We start from the raw sequence: 17123 nt of genomic DNA, 5'->3' as shown, positions 1-17123 counted from the left end.
TTACATCTTTGCCCAGGAAGGATTGGGAAAAAAGTTCTAATTCTGTGTCTTTTGCTGTCTAATTCAACATATTAGTGCTTAAACCAGTGTACCATCTCCATTATTACAAAATGCTGAACCATTAACATAGGCACTCCTCAACCATGTGACATGTCGATCATTGTCCTCTCCTAAAGCAGTCCAAGCTCTTCCCTTAATTCATCTCTCTCTGCCCATGATCCCTGCTAAACCCTGTATTACTGGCAACCTTTTGCTATTACTAATCCATATCTCTGAATTTAATGTAATAAGACAATAAGTGCAAAAGAAATAGGTTCAGGAGTAGGCTGTTCAGCCCTATAAGCCTGCTCTGCCATTTAATAGGCTCACAGCTAATCCACCAGTCCTCACACCCACTTTCTCGTGTTTCCCTGTGACACTTGATTCCTCTACTGATCAAGATTCTATCTGGCCTTAAATATACCCAGGGACTTTATCCCCATAGTTTTACATAGTAAGGAATTCCAAAGACTCTCAACTCTCAGAGAAGAAATTCCTCCTCATCACAGTCTTAAATTGGGCATCTCCTTATTCTGAGACTATGCCTTCTGGCCCTCGACTTTCCCATGAGGGGAAACATCCTCCCAGCATTTTTCCTGTCAAGCTCTTTAAGAACCCTTTTTGTTTCAATGGAATCACTTCTCATTCTTCTATATTCCAGTGAGTAGAGTCCCAACCTATTTAGCCTTTACTCATAAGATGACCCCTCTATACCAGGGATCATCCTATTGAACCTTCCCCAAACTGCCTCCAATGAAATAATATCTATCCTTATATAAGGTGACCAAAACTGCTCACAGTTCAGATATGGTCTCACCAGCATCTTGTACAGATGCAACTTCCTACTCTTTCATTCCAATTCCCTTGAAATAAAGGCCCCATTCCATCAGCCCTCTGGAATACCTACTGAATCTGGGTGCAGGCTTTCTGAGTTTTGTGCTACAGTACCGAGTCCTTTTGTGTTGCAGGTTTCTGCAGGCTTTTTCCAATTAAATAATACAATTCTTTTATTCTCTCTTCCAAAATGACCAACTTCACATTTTCTTACATTCATTTAACCTATCAATAATATCTCTGTAAACAGTTTGTATCCCTCTTGCAGCTTACCCGTTCAGCTTTTTTTTGTGTCATCTACAAATTTGGCTGCAGTATATTTGCTTCCTTCCATTAATACATATTGTAAGTGGTTGCGGCCCAAGTACTGTCCCCTATAGAACCCCACTGGTTACAGGTCACCAATCTGAAAAACAACTACTTAACCCTACTTGCTAATCTTCTATCTTTACCAACATGCTACCTCCAACCCACAGGCTATTAGCGTATGACTTACCTTTTATGGAATATCTTGTCAAACACCTTCTGGAAGTCCAAATAAAACACATTCACTGGTTCCTCTCTACCCACACTGGTTGCAACTTCCTCGCAAACCTCTCAATAAATTAGTCAGACATGATTTGTCTTTCATGAAGTCATGCTGAATCTACTGGATTATACTATGATTTTCCAATGTTCTGCTGTTACTTCCATAATGATTAATTCCAATACTTTTCCAGCAATGTTAGGTTAATCAACCTATGGTTTCTCCCACCCTTGGTGAATGAGACCAGCTTTACTTTTGATATATAATTTACTGACTGAGAGGGCCTACTGCTAGTATTCGCTATTCCTCCATTTAGTTATTTCATCAATTAACCACAGTCAGCAACTTAACGTTTGCGATACGGACGTGGAAGAAACCAATGAAAAAGAACAAAGAACAGTGCAATGTGCAAACAGCCCTTTTGGCCCAACGACTGCGTTGACACATGATGCCTTTCTAAACGAAATACCTTTTGCCTCTACATGCTCAGTATCCTCTATTCCCTAACTATTCACATATCTGTCAAGGTGTCTTTTAAACATTGCTATTGTATCCACCTCCACCACCACCACCACCTCCGGCAGTGCAATCCTGGCAATTACCACACTCTATGTTTTACAAAATAAAATCTACCCTGGGAAAAATATTCCGACTATCCATACTCTCAAAATTTTGTAAACTTCTATCTGGTTTCCCCCTCATCTTACGACATTCAAGTAATGGCAAACCAAGCTGATTCAATTGCTCCTTGCAGGCAATACCCTCCAAAGCATGCAACATCCCGGTAAACCGATTCTGCACTTTCTCCAAAATCTCCGCGTCCTTCTGGCAGTATGGTGAGCAGAAATGTGAAGAGAACATAATGAGGTTACAGAAGGATTACATAAGTTAAGCAATATACATGGAAGTTGCAGTATAATATAGAAATTACTAAATTGCATGTTTAGATTGGAAGCAAAAAAAGCATATTGTAAAAATGGTGAGTGAGACTGTAGAGCTTGAAAATGGTGAGGGAGACTGTACAGCCCCATGCAAAAGAATCTGGTGTCCTTATGGATGAATCAGATAGGGACAGCATGCATGCATAGCAAACAATTAAGCAAGTTATTGTTTATTGTGACGGTAATTTAATACAACAGTAAGAAGGTTATGTTTAATTTATACAAGGTATTGGTGAGACTACATCTGGAATACCACGGACAGGATTGGTAACTTATTTAAGGAAATATCTGGATGCAGCTCAGAGAAGGTTTACCAGACTAAGAGAAGGAATAGGCAGGTTTGTCTTATCAGGCAAAGTTTAGCTTAGATACACTGGAATTTCGAAAAGGAAGGCAATTTGATTGAAATATCTAAGCTCCTAATGAGTCATGACAATGCAGATGTGGAGATGATGCTTCCTCTAATGGGAGAATCTCAAATGGGGGTCACTGTTTCAAAATTACGGATTACATTCAAAACAGAGAGGACGTCAAAATGTTTTCTTTCGAAGGGTTGTGAGCAATGTTCCCTCTAATTTAAGTTGTTCACAAAGTTCTCTGTTTGATATGTTTAAATCAGAGCTAACGTTATAGGGCAAAGGATGGTGGACTGTGCCCAGGCTGTGCAGCTGCTCAGCTTATGGGGACAACTGGTTGCAGTACTTGAAACTCTTCCCCTGAAAAGGTGGTGGAAGCAGACTGCTCTTCTTTAAACTTGACACATTTAACTAGTTTATTTTTCAGAAAAAGTGAAATGTTCATAGTAAATTTTATACTAATTCCAAGGGTGACAAATAGTTTAGAGAGAGTGTACAGAATGGAAACCAGAAGGGTCAAGTGAAATGTACACCCTGTGGTATAAGCAAAATCATGGGATTGTGCCCCAAAAACATCTGAAGGGGGTTACACAAGCTGCACAAGGTTGAACTCCAGGCCTTGGACTTTGAGCAGTAGCTGAAATGATTGTTGAGTCATGAGGGAGAGGACTATATGGATTAACCATGAGTGCATGTATAGAGATGTGGTCACACCACAAATTAGGAGTACACAGGTGGTCAGGGAATGGATGGCTACTGAGCAAACTACAAAAACCAGGCAGGTAGTGCAAGATATTTCTGAGCCTACTGTGCTTCCTAATTGGCATTCCATTTTGGAAATGGATGAGTGGGGAACAAAGCCAGGGTTAAGCCCATGGTACCACAGATGACTCAGCTTTATAGGGAAGATAACAAAGGATGGAAGGTAGCCATAGAGCAGACCTGGGGGTGGTTTGAAGACATGGCTGAAGAGCTTCAGGGCAAAGGGGATGACCTGGGGGGTGGTTTGAGCAGACCTGGACATTTTACAGCCCATGGGCCATATCCGGCCCTTTGGTCGTTCCTGTCCGGCCCGCATGAGGTTAATCTTAAATTAGAACATAAATGCGCCATGCACGCAGTACAACTGTGTTGCTTTTATTTTGAAAAGGATGCTTTTTTTATTTACGTATGGACGCACATGCGCTTGGATGAACAGCTAAAAGTGATGTTTGCTGGCTAGCCCTCAAAATGTCAGCTCATGCCAAGACAAGTAATGTCATAGCCCACAAAATCACCAGAAACAGTAAACCATTTTCTGGTGGAGAGTTTATTAATGAGTGCTTGTTGGACTCTGCAGAACTAATATGCCCGGAGAAAAAGAGGCGTTTGAGAATGTGCCCCTCTCCCGACGCACTGTAACGAGAAGGATTGGGGACATCATGAGAAATCTGGAGCTTCAGCTGCAGCACAGAGCGGTCAACTTTGACTTTTTTTCCTTAGCTTTGGATGAGAGTTGCGACGTACGTGACAGAGCCCAGACACTCACCTTCGTACGTGAGATAACTACGGATTTTAAAATCACGGAGGAGTTGGCAGCCATGCAGTCAGTGAAGGGAACAACAACTGGTAATGATTTGTTCACAGAGGTAAATGCATGTTTGCACAAATTGGGACTAAAATGGGACAAGCTGGCAGGTGTGACAACAGATGTTTGTCTAAATCTAATGGGAAAAAATGTTGGACTCTTAAAGAGAATGCAGGATAAAGTGACAGAAATTGACCCTGAACAGCAAATGGCATTTTTGCATCATATTATACATCAGAAGTGTTGTGTAAGTCAGTGTTAAAAATTAACCATGCGGTTGATGTTGTAACTAAAATAGTTAACTTCATCAGGGCAAGAGCTTTGAATCACAGGCAGTTTGTTGCACTTTTGGAGGAAAATCAGACTGAACATCATGACATAGGCTGCCACACAGCTGCCAGGTGGCTCAGCCTGGGCAAAATGCTGAAAAGTGTATGGGACCGGAAAGAAGAGATTCAAGATTTCTGTGTGAAGAAAGGGAATGGCATTCCACGGCTTTCAGATGCAGGCTGGATTGCAGACCTTGCTTTTGCTGTTGATGTGACTGCACTTATGTGAAACTGCAGTGCAAGGGCCTTTTTGTGCATGAAATGTACAACTTGGTGAAGGCTTTTATGAGAAAGTTGCAGCTTCTCTCAAGCCAAATGGAGCACAACATTCTCCCCCACTTGCCAACACTGAAGGTAGCTGCACCTTCAGCTGATCACCTCCACAGGTACTCATTTATGTTAGAAGCACTGCATGGTGAATTTTCAAGGCCATTTCAAGACTTTAAAATGGTTGAGAATGAAATGCACGTGATTTTTTTCCCCCATTTACATGCAATGTGGCGAATGCACCTAGTGACGTTCAGCTTGAACTCCTTGATCTGCAGTCTGACACACTTCTGGCAGAGTACTTTAGGTCAGTCTCACTGTTTGATTCTTACTCTTCCCTCAAAGAGGAGAACTTTCCACACATGAGGAGGCATGCTCAGAATATTCTAGTTCTCTTTGGATCTACATATATATGCGAACAGACATTCTAAGTGATGAACTTCGACAAATCCAAATACAGATCCTCTATCACTGATGATCACCTCTCAGCTGTCCTTCGCATATCCACATTCAACCAGATTTCAGTGCACTTGTTCAAGCCCAAAACAGACTGGAGTTTTCACGCTAAACAATAAAATGAACAGAAAAACATCAAAAGCACTTATTGCTTTTTGTATAGAGTCATAGAGATGTACAGCATGGAAACAGACCTTCGGTCCAACCCATCCATGCCGACCAGATATCCCAACCCAATCTAGTCCCACCTGCCAGCACCTGGCCCATATCCCTTCAAACCCTTCCTATTCATATACCCATCCAAATGCCTCTGAAATGTTGCATTTGTACCAGCCTCCACCACATCCTCTGGCATCTTATTCCATACATGTACCACCCTCTGCGTGAAAAGGTTGCCCTCTAGTTCTGGACTCCCCGACCCCCAGGAAAAGACTTTGTCCATTTATCCTATCTATGTCCCTCATAGTCTTGTAAACCTCTATAAGGTCACCCCTCAGCCTCCAACGCTCCAGGGAAAACAGCCCCAGCCTGTTGAGCATCTCCCTGTAGCTCAGATCCTCCAACCCTGGCAACATTCTTGTAAATCTTTTCTGAGCCCTTTCAAGTTTCACAACATCTTTCTGATAGAAAGGAGACCAGAATTGCACACAACATTCCAACAGTGGCCTAACCAATGTCCTGTACAGCCGCAACATCACAGCCCAACTCCTGTACTCAATACTCTGACCAATAAAGGACAGCATACCCCAAATGTCTTCTTCACTATCCTATCTACCTGCGACTCCACTTTCAAGGAGCTCAGAACCTGCACTCCAAGGTTTCTTTGTTCAGCAACACTCCCTAGGACCTTACCATTAAGTGTATAAGTCCTGCTAAGATTTGCTTTCCCAAAATGCAGCACCTCGCATTTATCTGAATTAAACTCCACCTGCCACTTCCCAGCCCATTGGCCCATCTGGTCTAGATCCTTTTGTAATCTGAGGTAATCCTCTTTGCTGTCCACTACATCTCCAATTTTGGGGTCATCTGTAAACTTACTAACTGTTTCTCTTATGCTCGCATCCAAATCATTTATGTAAATGACAAAAAGTAGAGGGCCCAGCACCGATCCTTGTGGCACTCCACTGGTCACAGGCCTCCAGTCTGAAAAACAACCCTCCACCACCATCCTCTGTCTTCTACCTTTGAGCCAGTTCTGTATCCAAATGGCTAGTTCTCCCTGTATTCCATGAGATCTAACCTTGCTAATCAGTCTCCCACGGGGAACCTTGTCGAATGCCTTACTGAAGTCCATATAGATCACATCTACAGCTCTGCCTTCAATCGTTTTTGTTACTTCTTCAAAAAACTCAATTAAGTTTGTGAGACATGATTAACCAAGCACAAAGCCATGTTGACTATCCCGAATCAGTCCTTGCCTTTCCAAATACATGTACATCCTGTCCCTCAGAATTCCCTCCAACAATTTGCCCACCACCAAGGTCAGGCTCACCGGTCTTCAGTTCCCTGACTTGTCTTTACCGCCTTCTTAAACTGTGGCACCATGTTTGCCAACCTCCAGTCTTAGTGCACCTCACCTGTGACTATTGATGATATAAATATCTCAGCAACAGGCCCATCAATCACTTCTCTAGCTTCCCACAGAGTTCTCAGGTACACCTGATCAGGTCTTGGGGATTTATCCATTTTTAACCGTTTCAAGACATCCAGCACTTCCTCCTCTCTAATCTGGACATTTTGCAAGATGTCACCATCTATTTCCCTGCAGTCTATATCTTCCATGTCCTTTTCCACAGTAAATACTGATGCAAAATATTCATTTAGTATCTTCCCCCATTTTCTGTGGCTCCACACAAAGGCCTCCTTGCTGATCTTTGAGGGGCCCTATTCTCTCCCTCGTTACCCTTTTGTCCTTAATATATTTGTAAAAATCCTCTGGATTCTCCTTAATTCTACTTGCCAACGCTATCTCATGTCCCCGTTTTGCCCTCCTGATTTTCCTCTTAAATATTTATACTCTAAGGATTCACTCGATCTATCCTGTCTATACCTGACATATGCTTCCTTCTTTTTCTTAACCAAATCCTCAATTTCTTTAGTCATCCAGCATTCTCTATACCTACCAGCCTTACCTTTCACCCTGACAGGAATATACTTTCTCTGGATTCTTGTTATCTCATTTCTGAAGGCTTCCCATTTTCCAGCCGTCCCTTTACCTGCGAACATCTGCCTCCAATCAGCTTTCAAAAGTTCTTGCCTAATACCGTCAAAATTGGCCTTTCTCCAATTTAGAACTTCAATTTTTAGATCTGGTCTATCCTTTTCCATCACTATTTTAAAACGAATAGAATTACGTTCGCTGGCCCCAAAGTGCTTACCCACCTCAATTACCCTCCTAGACTGTGCATTCCAGACCCCCACCATCCTGTAGGTAAAAACAAAATTCCCACAAATCATCTTATAACCTCCTCCTTTCATTTTATAAGTGTGCCCTCTTGCTCTTGAGCCTTTGACTAGGGGATCAGCTCCTTTCAATTCATCCTATGTTGAAGAACCAGCTAAATGATATGCTATTTTAGATCTAGTGTTATACATTTAAGAAATTCATCCGTAGCTATACTTGAGATGGTGGCGGTGAGCTTCCTTCTTGAACAGCTACAGTCCATTTTAACAAAGAACATTTACAGCCCAGGACCTGGCCCTTTGGTCCTCCAAACCTATGCCGATCCAAATCCATTGTCTAAACCTATCGCCCAATTCCTAAGGATCTATATCCCTCTACTCCCCACCTACTCATGCATCTGTCCAGACACATCTTAAATGAATCTACCGTGCCTGCCTCTACCATCTCTGCTGGCAACGTGTTCCAATCATCTACCACCCTCTGTGCAAAGTACTTTCCGCATGTATCCCCTTTAAACTTTTCTCTCACCTTGAAAACGTGACCTCTCATTACTGAGTCCCTCACACTGCTGATCTCTATCTACACTTTCTATATCTTTCATGATTTTGTAGACTTCAATCAGATCCCTCCCTCAATCTCCTTTTTTCTAATTGAAACAATCCTAACGTACTCAATCTCTCTTCATTGCTAGCACCTTCCATATTAGGCAACATCCTCCTAAACCTTCTCTGCACCTCTCCAAAGCGTCTACATCCTTTGGGTAATGTGGCAACCAGAACTGTACACAGTATTCTAAATGAGGCTCAACCAATGTCTTGTACAACTTTAACATGACCTGCCAGCTCTTATACTCAATACCCCGTCCAATGAAGGCAAGCATACCATAAGCCTTCTTGACCACTCTATCCACCTGTGCAGCCACCTTCAGGGTACAATGGACCTGAACTCTGCTCATCAACTTTTCCCAAGGCTCTTCCGTTTACAGTATAGTTTGCTCTAGAATTAGACCTTCCAAAATGCATCACCTCACATCTACCCGGATGAAACTCCATCTGCCAATTCTCCACCCAACTCTCCAGTCTATCTATATTCTCCTGTATTCTTTGATAGTCTCCTATGCTTTCTGCTACTCCACCAATCTTAGTGTCATCTGCAAACTTACTGATCAGACCAACAATGCCCTCTTCCAGATCATTTATGTATATCACAAAACAACAGTGGCCCTAGTACTGATCCCTGTGGAACACCACTGGTCACCTTTCTCCATTTCCATAAGCTTCCTTCAACTACTCCTCTCTGTCTCCTTCTGCTCAACCACTTTTTTATCCACATAGCTAAAACACCCTGCACAGCATGTGACTTCACTTTCTCCATTAGTTTATCATGGAGATCCTTATCAAATGCCTTACTAAAGTCCATGCATCTATCGACTTAGTCACTTGCTTAAAGAACTCTATTAATTCTATTAATGCTGGAACAACATTACTATTATAGGACAAGCCAAACAGAGAACAGCCAGGGAATTCCTAGAGGCATGGCACTCATCCACAGATTCAATCAATAAACACATCGACCTGGACCCAATATACCGGCCAATGCAGTGGACAGCTGGAACTGACAACTGGAAGCGGCAGGTACAAATCACTATAAATGCCGGAGGAAACATCACAGGAGCGCTTCGCAGGAGACTCCCAAGCACTGAGGATGTCACCTAGACAGGGGACGAAACATCTGCAACACAAATTCCCAGCTCGGCGAACAGAACCACAACAATGAGCACCCGAGGTACAAATCTTCTCCCAAACTTTGAAGAACTCTATTAAGTTGGTAAGGCACGGTCTCCTCCGCATAAAACCATGTGGCCCATCATTGATAAGCCCAGTCTCTTCCAAATCTAAATAGATCCTATCCCTCAGTACCTTCTCCAGCAACTTTCTCACCGCTGATGTCAGGCTCACTGGTCTGTAGTTATCCTTACTACCTACTACTAGGGTCCTACCACTAATTGTACAAGTCATAGAGTCAGAGAGATGTACAGCATGGAAACAGACCCTTCGGTCCAACCCGTCCATGCTGATCAGATATCCCAACCCAATCTAGTCCCACCTGCCAGCACATGGCTCATATCCCTACAAACCCTTCCTATTCATATACCCATCCAAATGCTTCTGAAATGTTACAATTGTACCAGCCTCCACCACATCCTCTGGCAGCTCATTCCATACATGTGCCACCCTCTGTGTGAAAAAGTTGCCCCTTAGGTCTCTTTCATCTTTCCCCTCTCACCCTAAACCTATGCCCTCTAGTTTTGGTCTCCCCGACCCCAGGGAAAAGACTTTGTCTATTTACCCTATCCATGGACCTCAATTTTGTAAACCTCTATAAAGTCACCTCTCAGCCTCCAAAGCTCCAGGGAAAACAGTCCCAGCCTGTTCAGCCTCTCCCTGTAGCTCAGATCCTCCAACCCTGGCAACATCCTTGTAAATCTTTTCTGAACCCTTTCAAGTTTCGCAACATTTTCCGATAAAGGAGAATAGAATTGCATGCAAGATTCCAACAGTGGCCTAACCAGTGTCCTGTACAGCCGCAACATGATCTCCCAACTCCAGTACGTAATACTCTGACCAATAAAGGAAAGCATAACAAATGCCTTCTTCACTATCCTATCTACCTGCGTTATCACTTTCAAGGAGCTAAGAACCTGTACCCCAAGGTCTCTTTGTTCAGCAACACTCCTTAGGATCTTACCATTAAGTGTATAGTCCTGCTAAGATTTGCTTTCTCAAAATGCAGTCCCTCACATTTATCTGAATTGAGCTCCATTTGCCACTTCTCAGCCCAATGGTCCATCTGGTCTAGATCCTGTTGTAATCGGAGGTAACCCTCTTTGCTGTCCACTACAGCTCCAATTTTGGTGTCATCTGCAAACTTACTAACTGCATCTCTTATCCTCATATCCAAATCATTTAGGTAAATGACAAAAAGAGGACCCAGCACCAATCCTTGTGACTATCAATGATACAAATATCTCAGCAATCACTTCTCATCATTCCCACAGAGTTCTCGGGTACACCTGATCAGGTCCTGGCGATTTATCCACTTTTAACCGTTTCAAGACATCCAGCACTTCCTCCTCTGTAATCTGGACATTTTGCAAGATGTCACCATCTATTGCACTACAGTCTACATCTTCCACATTCTTTTCCACAGTAAATACTGATGCAAAATATTCATTTAGTATCTCCCCCATTTTCTGTGGCTCCACACAAAGGCTGCCTTGTTGATCTTTGAGGGGCCCTATTCTCTCCCTAGTTACCCTTTTGTCCTAAATATATATTTGTAAAAACCCTTTATATTCTCCTTAATTCTATTTGCCAAAGCTATCTCATGTCCCCATTTTGCCCTCCTGATTGCCCTCTTAAGTATACTCCTACTTTTTTTTATACTCTAAGGATTCACTCAATCTATCCTGTCTCTACCTGACATATGTTTCCTTGTTTTTCTTAACCAAAGCTTCAATTTCTTTAGTCATCCAGTCCTGCCTTTGTTTGTTTACCAAAATTCAATACCTCGCATTTATCCAAATTAAACTCCATCTGCCACTCCTCAGCCCATTGACCCCAACTGATCAAGCTCTCTCTAATCTTAACCTTCTTTACTGTTCATTATACTATCAATTCTGGTATCATCCACAAAATTAATAACCATGCCTCCTACATTCTCATCCAAATTATCTGTATAAAATGACAAACAAAGGGGGATGCAATACTGATCCCTGTGGCATATCGCTGGTCACAGGCCTCCAGTCCAAAAAATAACGCTCCATCACCACCCGCTCTCCTACTTAAAACCAATTTTGTAACGAATTGGCAAGCTCACCTTGAATCCCATGTGATCTAACTTTACTAATTAGTCTATTTTACAATACCTTATCAAAGGCTTTACTAACATCCAGACACTATTCTTGCAACACTGGTTGTGATTTGATCCCTCAGCTTTGCCTTTTATTTCCTCAACCAGCTTCAAAGGCTAGAAGTCTGATGTCAGGAATTAAAGGATACCCCTAACCTCCTCTACTTTCTACAGACTTCAGATTGTGATTTTCTTTTCAGTTAGGGACCGTCAAATAAAAGAAAGTGCCTTTGAAACCGCTGACATCAGCTTGCAGTTGCATTTCATCACAACTCCCCTATTGGAAAAAAAGTAGGCTTTGTTTATTCAAAATTTTTCTTCAAGATATATCAAGCTCTGAACATTATAAATATTAACGAACATTAAAAGGTATAAAGACTCAAAAATCATGTAAATATATGAATTAGGTTTTAGAGATCAATTAACATATATTGTTGAAGTATCAATTTCTGTAAACAAAATGGAATTTTCCTCTTGATTCATTTACTCTGTGTTCCCCAAAAATCTCCTTTTAATTTTGCTTTATGCTTTTCCCCTCCCCCATGCATTTCTTTAAGGTATGTACTTTAATTTTATATTCCCCATGTTTCTTTTCAGAATTTGGCATAAAATTTCAGCCCCAAGATGTCACTTTTCAGGGGTCCAAAAACGTTACAATGGGTTTGATCTGGTTAAAGATTATCAACAGCATTACTGGGGTATGCTAACGACACATCTGCTTCTGGGGACTGATTGCTAACAACTGGAATCAAGCAGAAACTTCCAGTCATATCATTACTTCCTTTCGGGATTCAGCACTTTACTCTTTTTTGATGCCAAATACCAGATCATCAATACGGTTTTCGGGTGCTTGTCTCAACTTTTACTAAACATTCTGTTCAGGTTGTAAGCCACAGTCGTTTTTTTCCAGATCACAGTGTTTCTTAATGTCCAAATCTTACTAGAGGAATCAGCCAATCATGCGGAATTTTATTCCACAATAACTGAAGTCATTTCATCTTATTTAAATTCAGGAACATTTTCAACTCTAAATTCTTTACCAAGAGGTCCCCCCTCTAGGAGATGCAGCTGAATTCTGCCATTCTTGTGCAAGCAGCTAATATTGTGGCTAGTTGTAATTACCTGCTGTAAAACCCTGAAGTTTTTCTGATGCTAAGCAAGCTTGACATTTCTTGTTTAATTCACAACTTTTTAAATCAGTCCCTCCTTGTTTTTCCTTTTCAAACTGGAAACAAATATTTTGAAATTCAGCTCCCTATACTTCTTTCTGAAGTTCTAATTTGTGTGCAATTATTTCACTCTGTAAGACTGTAGTTTTGACACTGGACCCAACTTTGTCAATCTCTTACAAAATATACTCCTTCCATTTCTAGCTTTGGGTTCTGTTCCCATCTGCTTTCCCACACCTTGTTCATGGTTTTTTTTAAAACTTACAAGGATTTTGCCTGGACTCAATGGCCTGAGTTATAGGGAGAGGTTAGACAAGGTAGGACTTCTTTCTTTAGAATGTAGGAGACTGAGGGGGAACCTTAAAGAGGTGTATAAGTCCATGAGAGGCATGTATAGGATGAATGCACTCAGTCATTTCCCCCCCAGAGTTGGGGAATCAAAGACTAGAGGGCATCAGTTTAAGTTAGTGGGGAAAGAATAAAAGGGAACCTGAGTGGGAACTTTGTTACACAAAGAGTGATATGTATATGGAATGTGCTGCTAGCGGAAATGGTTGAGGTGGGTACATTAACAACATTTGAAAGATACTGGATACACGGATAGGAAAGGATTAGAAGGATAGGGGCGAAGTGCATGGAAATGGCGTTAGTGTGGATGGACATGTTGGTTGGACTAGTTTGGGCCATAGGGCCTGTCTCCGCGCTGCAGGATTGTACGACTCATACATCAAGCTGCTTTAAAGACTCTCCAACAACCATTAATGTTTACTTCTAAACTCAATGCTCCATCTGACTTTTCAACTAATAAGCCAAGTTTCTCACTCCTCTGATACACCTTAGCAGGTACATTAGTTAGGAAGGACACCAAAGGTAACCTTGCTGTCTGATGTTCATATTGAGTTCTGCCAAGGCCACTCAGTTCCTGACCCCAGTTCAATCTTGGTTCAAAATGGACAAAAGAGAACTCCAAAGATGAGACAAGAGTGACAAACCATCACATCAAGATAGCATTTGAGGGTGAGCTCTAGGAAAACTGAAGTCAATGGGAATCAAGGAAAACTTTCTGCTGGTTGAAATCATACCTGGTACAAAGATAGATTGGTTGTGGTTGCTGGAGTCAGTCATCTTGGGGCCAGAATTGGTGCAGGAGTTCCTCAGGGTAATGTCCTCAGCCCAACCATGTTCAGCTGCTCATCAATGATCATCCTTCCATCAAAAAAGGTCAGAAGTGTAAATGTTCACTGATGTTTGCACAATGTTAAGCACCAATCACAATTCCATACATATTGAGGCACTCCATATCCACATGTAGCAGGACCTAGACAATGTTCAGGCTCGGGTTGATAAATGGCGATAATATTTGCACCACAGAAATTCCACAGATTGACCACCTTAGAACAAGACAGACTCTAACCATTACCCCATGACTTTCAATTAATATTAACACTGCTTAATCCCCCACTATCAACATGCTGGGCAAAGCTATTGAACAGAAACTGAAGCAGACTGACTACATAACTACCATGACTACAAGAGCAGGTCAGAGGCAAGGAATCCTACAGCAAGATACTCTTCTGCCAATTCACAGAAACTTGAGATTCCTTAAAATCACTAGTTAGGAGTGTGATGAAATACTCCCAACTTGCAGCTCCAGCACATTCAGGAGGGCTTAACACCATACAAAGGAAAGAAGCTTGCTTGATTGGCAACACATCCACAAACAGCCATTCCCTCCATCACTCATGCTCAGTAACAGCAGTGTATTACATGTACAAGATGAACGGCAGCTCACCCAGGCTCAGACAGCTCCTTCCAAACCCACAACCACTTCCAACCAGTAGGATATGGGCAGTAGATATGTGACACACCTCCACCTGCAAGTTTCCCTTCAAGTCTCACAACAACCTAACCTGGAAATATATCAGTCGCCAGGTCAAAATTCTAGAATACCCTTCCTAAGATTGTTGTGGATGTCTATACACCTGAAGGAATCCAGTAGTTCAAGAAGGTAGCTCACCACCACTTTCTTCAGGCAATTAAAAATACAGGCAATACATGGGTGGCCTATCCGGTGATGGCCCATGAACAAATAGAAAAGAAAAATTCCTCAGTATCCAAATCATATTTTAAAGTACTCAAAACAAGGAAACGAGCAAATAACTACCATTAACATTATAAATCAGTGTGCTTGCATTCTGAACAGCAATTCATATTACCCATGGAAGTCAGTGATGACGATACCCCTGTATCTCTTAGGTAATTTGTGCAAGGCCTTAGAACATGGAACAGTACAGGCCCAACAGCTCTTGATGTTGTGCCAACCTTTTATCCTACTCCAAGATCAAACTAACCTGCATACCCTTCAATCCATGTACAAGAGTCGTTTAAATGTCCCTAATGTATCTGACTCTACTACCACCAGAGAGCGGTGGGTGGTAGAAAGAACCAACCTCTGTTCTTTTGTTATTTGATATGTCAAAGAAAATTTACAGCCCAGGAACAGGCCCTTCAGCCCTCCAAGCCTGAGCTGATCCAAATCCATTGCCTAAACTTATTGCCCAATTCCTAAACATCTGTATCCCTCGGCTCCCCATCTACTCGTGCATCCATCCAGATGCACCTTAAAAAGGAATCCACCATGTCTGCCTCTACTACCTCTGCTGGCGATGCGTTCCAGGCACCCACCACCCTCTGCGTAAAGTACATTCTGCGTGTATCACCCTTAAAAACTTTTCTCCTCTCACCTTGAACATGTGACCTCTCATTACTGAATCCCTCACCCTGGGAAAATGCTCATCTCTGTCCACCTTGTCTATACCCTTCATGCTTTTGTAGACTTCAATCAGGTCTTCCCCTCAATCTCCTTTTTTCTAATGAAAACAATCCTAACATACTCAACCTCTCTTCATAGCTAGCACCTTTCATACCAGGCAACATCCTCGTAAACCTTCTCTGCACCCTCTCCAAAGCATCCACATTCTTTTGGTAATGTGGTGACCAGAACTGTACACAGTATTCTAAATGTGGCCAAACCAATGTCTTGTACAACTTTAACATGATCTGCCAGCTCTTATACTCAATACCCCGTCCAATGAAGGCAAGCATACCATATACCTTCTTGACCACTCTATCCACCTGTGCAGCCACCTTCAAGGTACAATGGACCAGAACTCTCTGCTCATCAACTTTTCCCAAGGCTCTTCCTTTTACAGTATAGTTCGCTCCAGAATTAGACTTCCCAAAATGCATCACCTCACATTTGCCCAGATTGAACTCCATCTGCCAATTTTCCGCCCAACTCTCCAGTCTATATTCTCTATATTATTTGACAGTCCTCTATGCTTTCTGCTACTCCATCTTAGTGTCATCTGCAAACTTACTGATCAGACCAACAATGCCCTCTTCCAGATTATTGATGTATATCACAAACATCGCCCCAGCACTGATCCCTGTGGAACACCACTGGTTACCTTTCTCCATTTTGAGAAACTCCTTTCAACTGCTATTCTGACTCCTGTTGCTCAACCAGCTCTTTATCCACATAGCTAGAACACCCTGCACACCATGTGACTTCACTTTCTCCATTAGCTTACTATGGGGAACCTTATCAAACGCCTTACTAAAGCCCATGTATATGAAATCTACAGCCCTTCCTTCATCTATCAACTTGGTCACTTCCTCAAAGAACTCTATTAAGTTGGTAAGGCACAATCTCCTCTGCACAAAACCATGTTGCCTATCACTGATAAGCCCATTCTCTTCCAAATATAAATAGATTCTATCCCTCAGTGCCTTCCTCAGCAACTTTCCCACCACTAACATCAGGCCCACTGGTCTGTAGTTACCTGGAATATCTCTACTACCGTTCTTGTACAGGGGGACAACATTAGCAACCCTCCCGTCCTCCGGCACTTCACCTGTGTTTAAGGATGCTACAAAGATATCTGTAAAGGCCCCAGCTATTTCCCCTCTTGCCTCCCTCAGTAACCTGGGATAGATCCCATCCGGTCCTGAGAATTTGTCCACCTTAATATCCTTTAGCCTACCAAACATATCCTCCCTCCTTATGTCAACGTGATCCAGAGTAAACAAATTTCTATCACCAATCTCAACATTCGACATGTTCTCTGAACTTTCCTCCAATCACCTTAAAATTATTTCCCCTTGTGATAGCCATTTCTGCCCCGGAAAGAATCTCTGACTATTCACTTTATCCATGCCTACTGAAACAGTGAACTACAGAACGTGGAGCCTGACATCGGTGGTGGGGCAAGTTGTTGGGAGTCGACCTGAGGGACAGGATTTGCACACTCTCCTCATTCC

The 17123-nt window shown here is 42.2% G+C and overlaps 1 protein-coding gene across 5 annotated transcripts in view; it reads right to left on the bottom strand.

Annotated features, from left to right (window-relative positions):
- LOC132822429 (nuclear receptor subfamily 2 group C member 2-like) overlaps positions 1-17123 on the bottom strand; it is a 198593-nt gene that overhangs the window by 167136 nt on the left and 14334 nt on the right. For 4 of the 5 annotated variants that reach the window (XM_060835809.1, XM_060835811.1, XM_060835812.1 and 1 more), the window contains exon 2: positions 13883-14006. The exons of the other annotated variant lie outside the window; for it this stretch is intronic. The gene's annotated coding sequence lies outside the window, so the exon portion shown is untranslated. The remainder of the gene's footprint in view (positions 1-13882; positions 14007-17123) is intronic. 5 annotated transcript variants of the gene reach the window in all.

The sequence above is a fragment of the Hemiscyllium ocellatum genome, chromosome 14 (assembly GCF_020745735.1).
Source record: "Hemiscyllium ocellatum isolate sHemOce1 chromosome 14, sHemOce1.pat.X.cur, whole genome shotgun sequence".
NCBI lineage: Eukaryota > Metazoa > Chordata > Chondrichthyes > Orectolobiformes > Hemiscylliidae > Hemiscyllium > Hemiscyllium ocellatum.
Note: the sequence above shows the minus strand (reverse complement) of the source record. Positions and strands in the feature narration are given on the sequence as shown.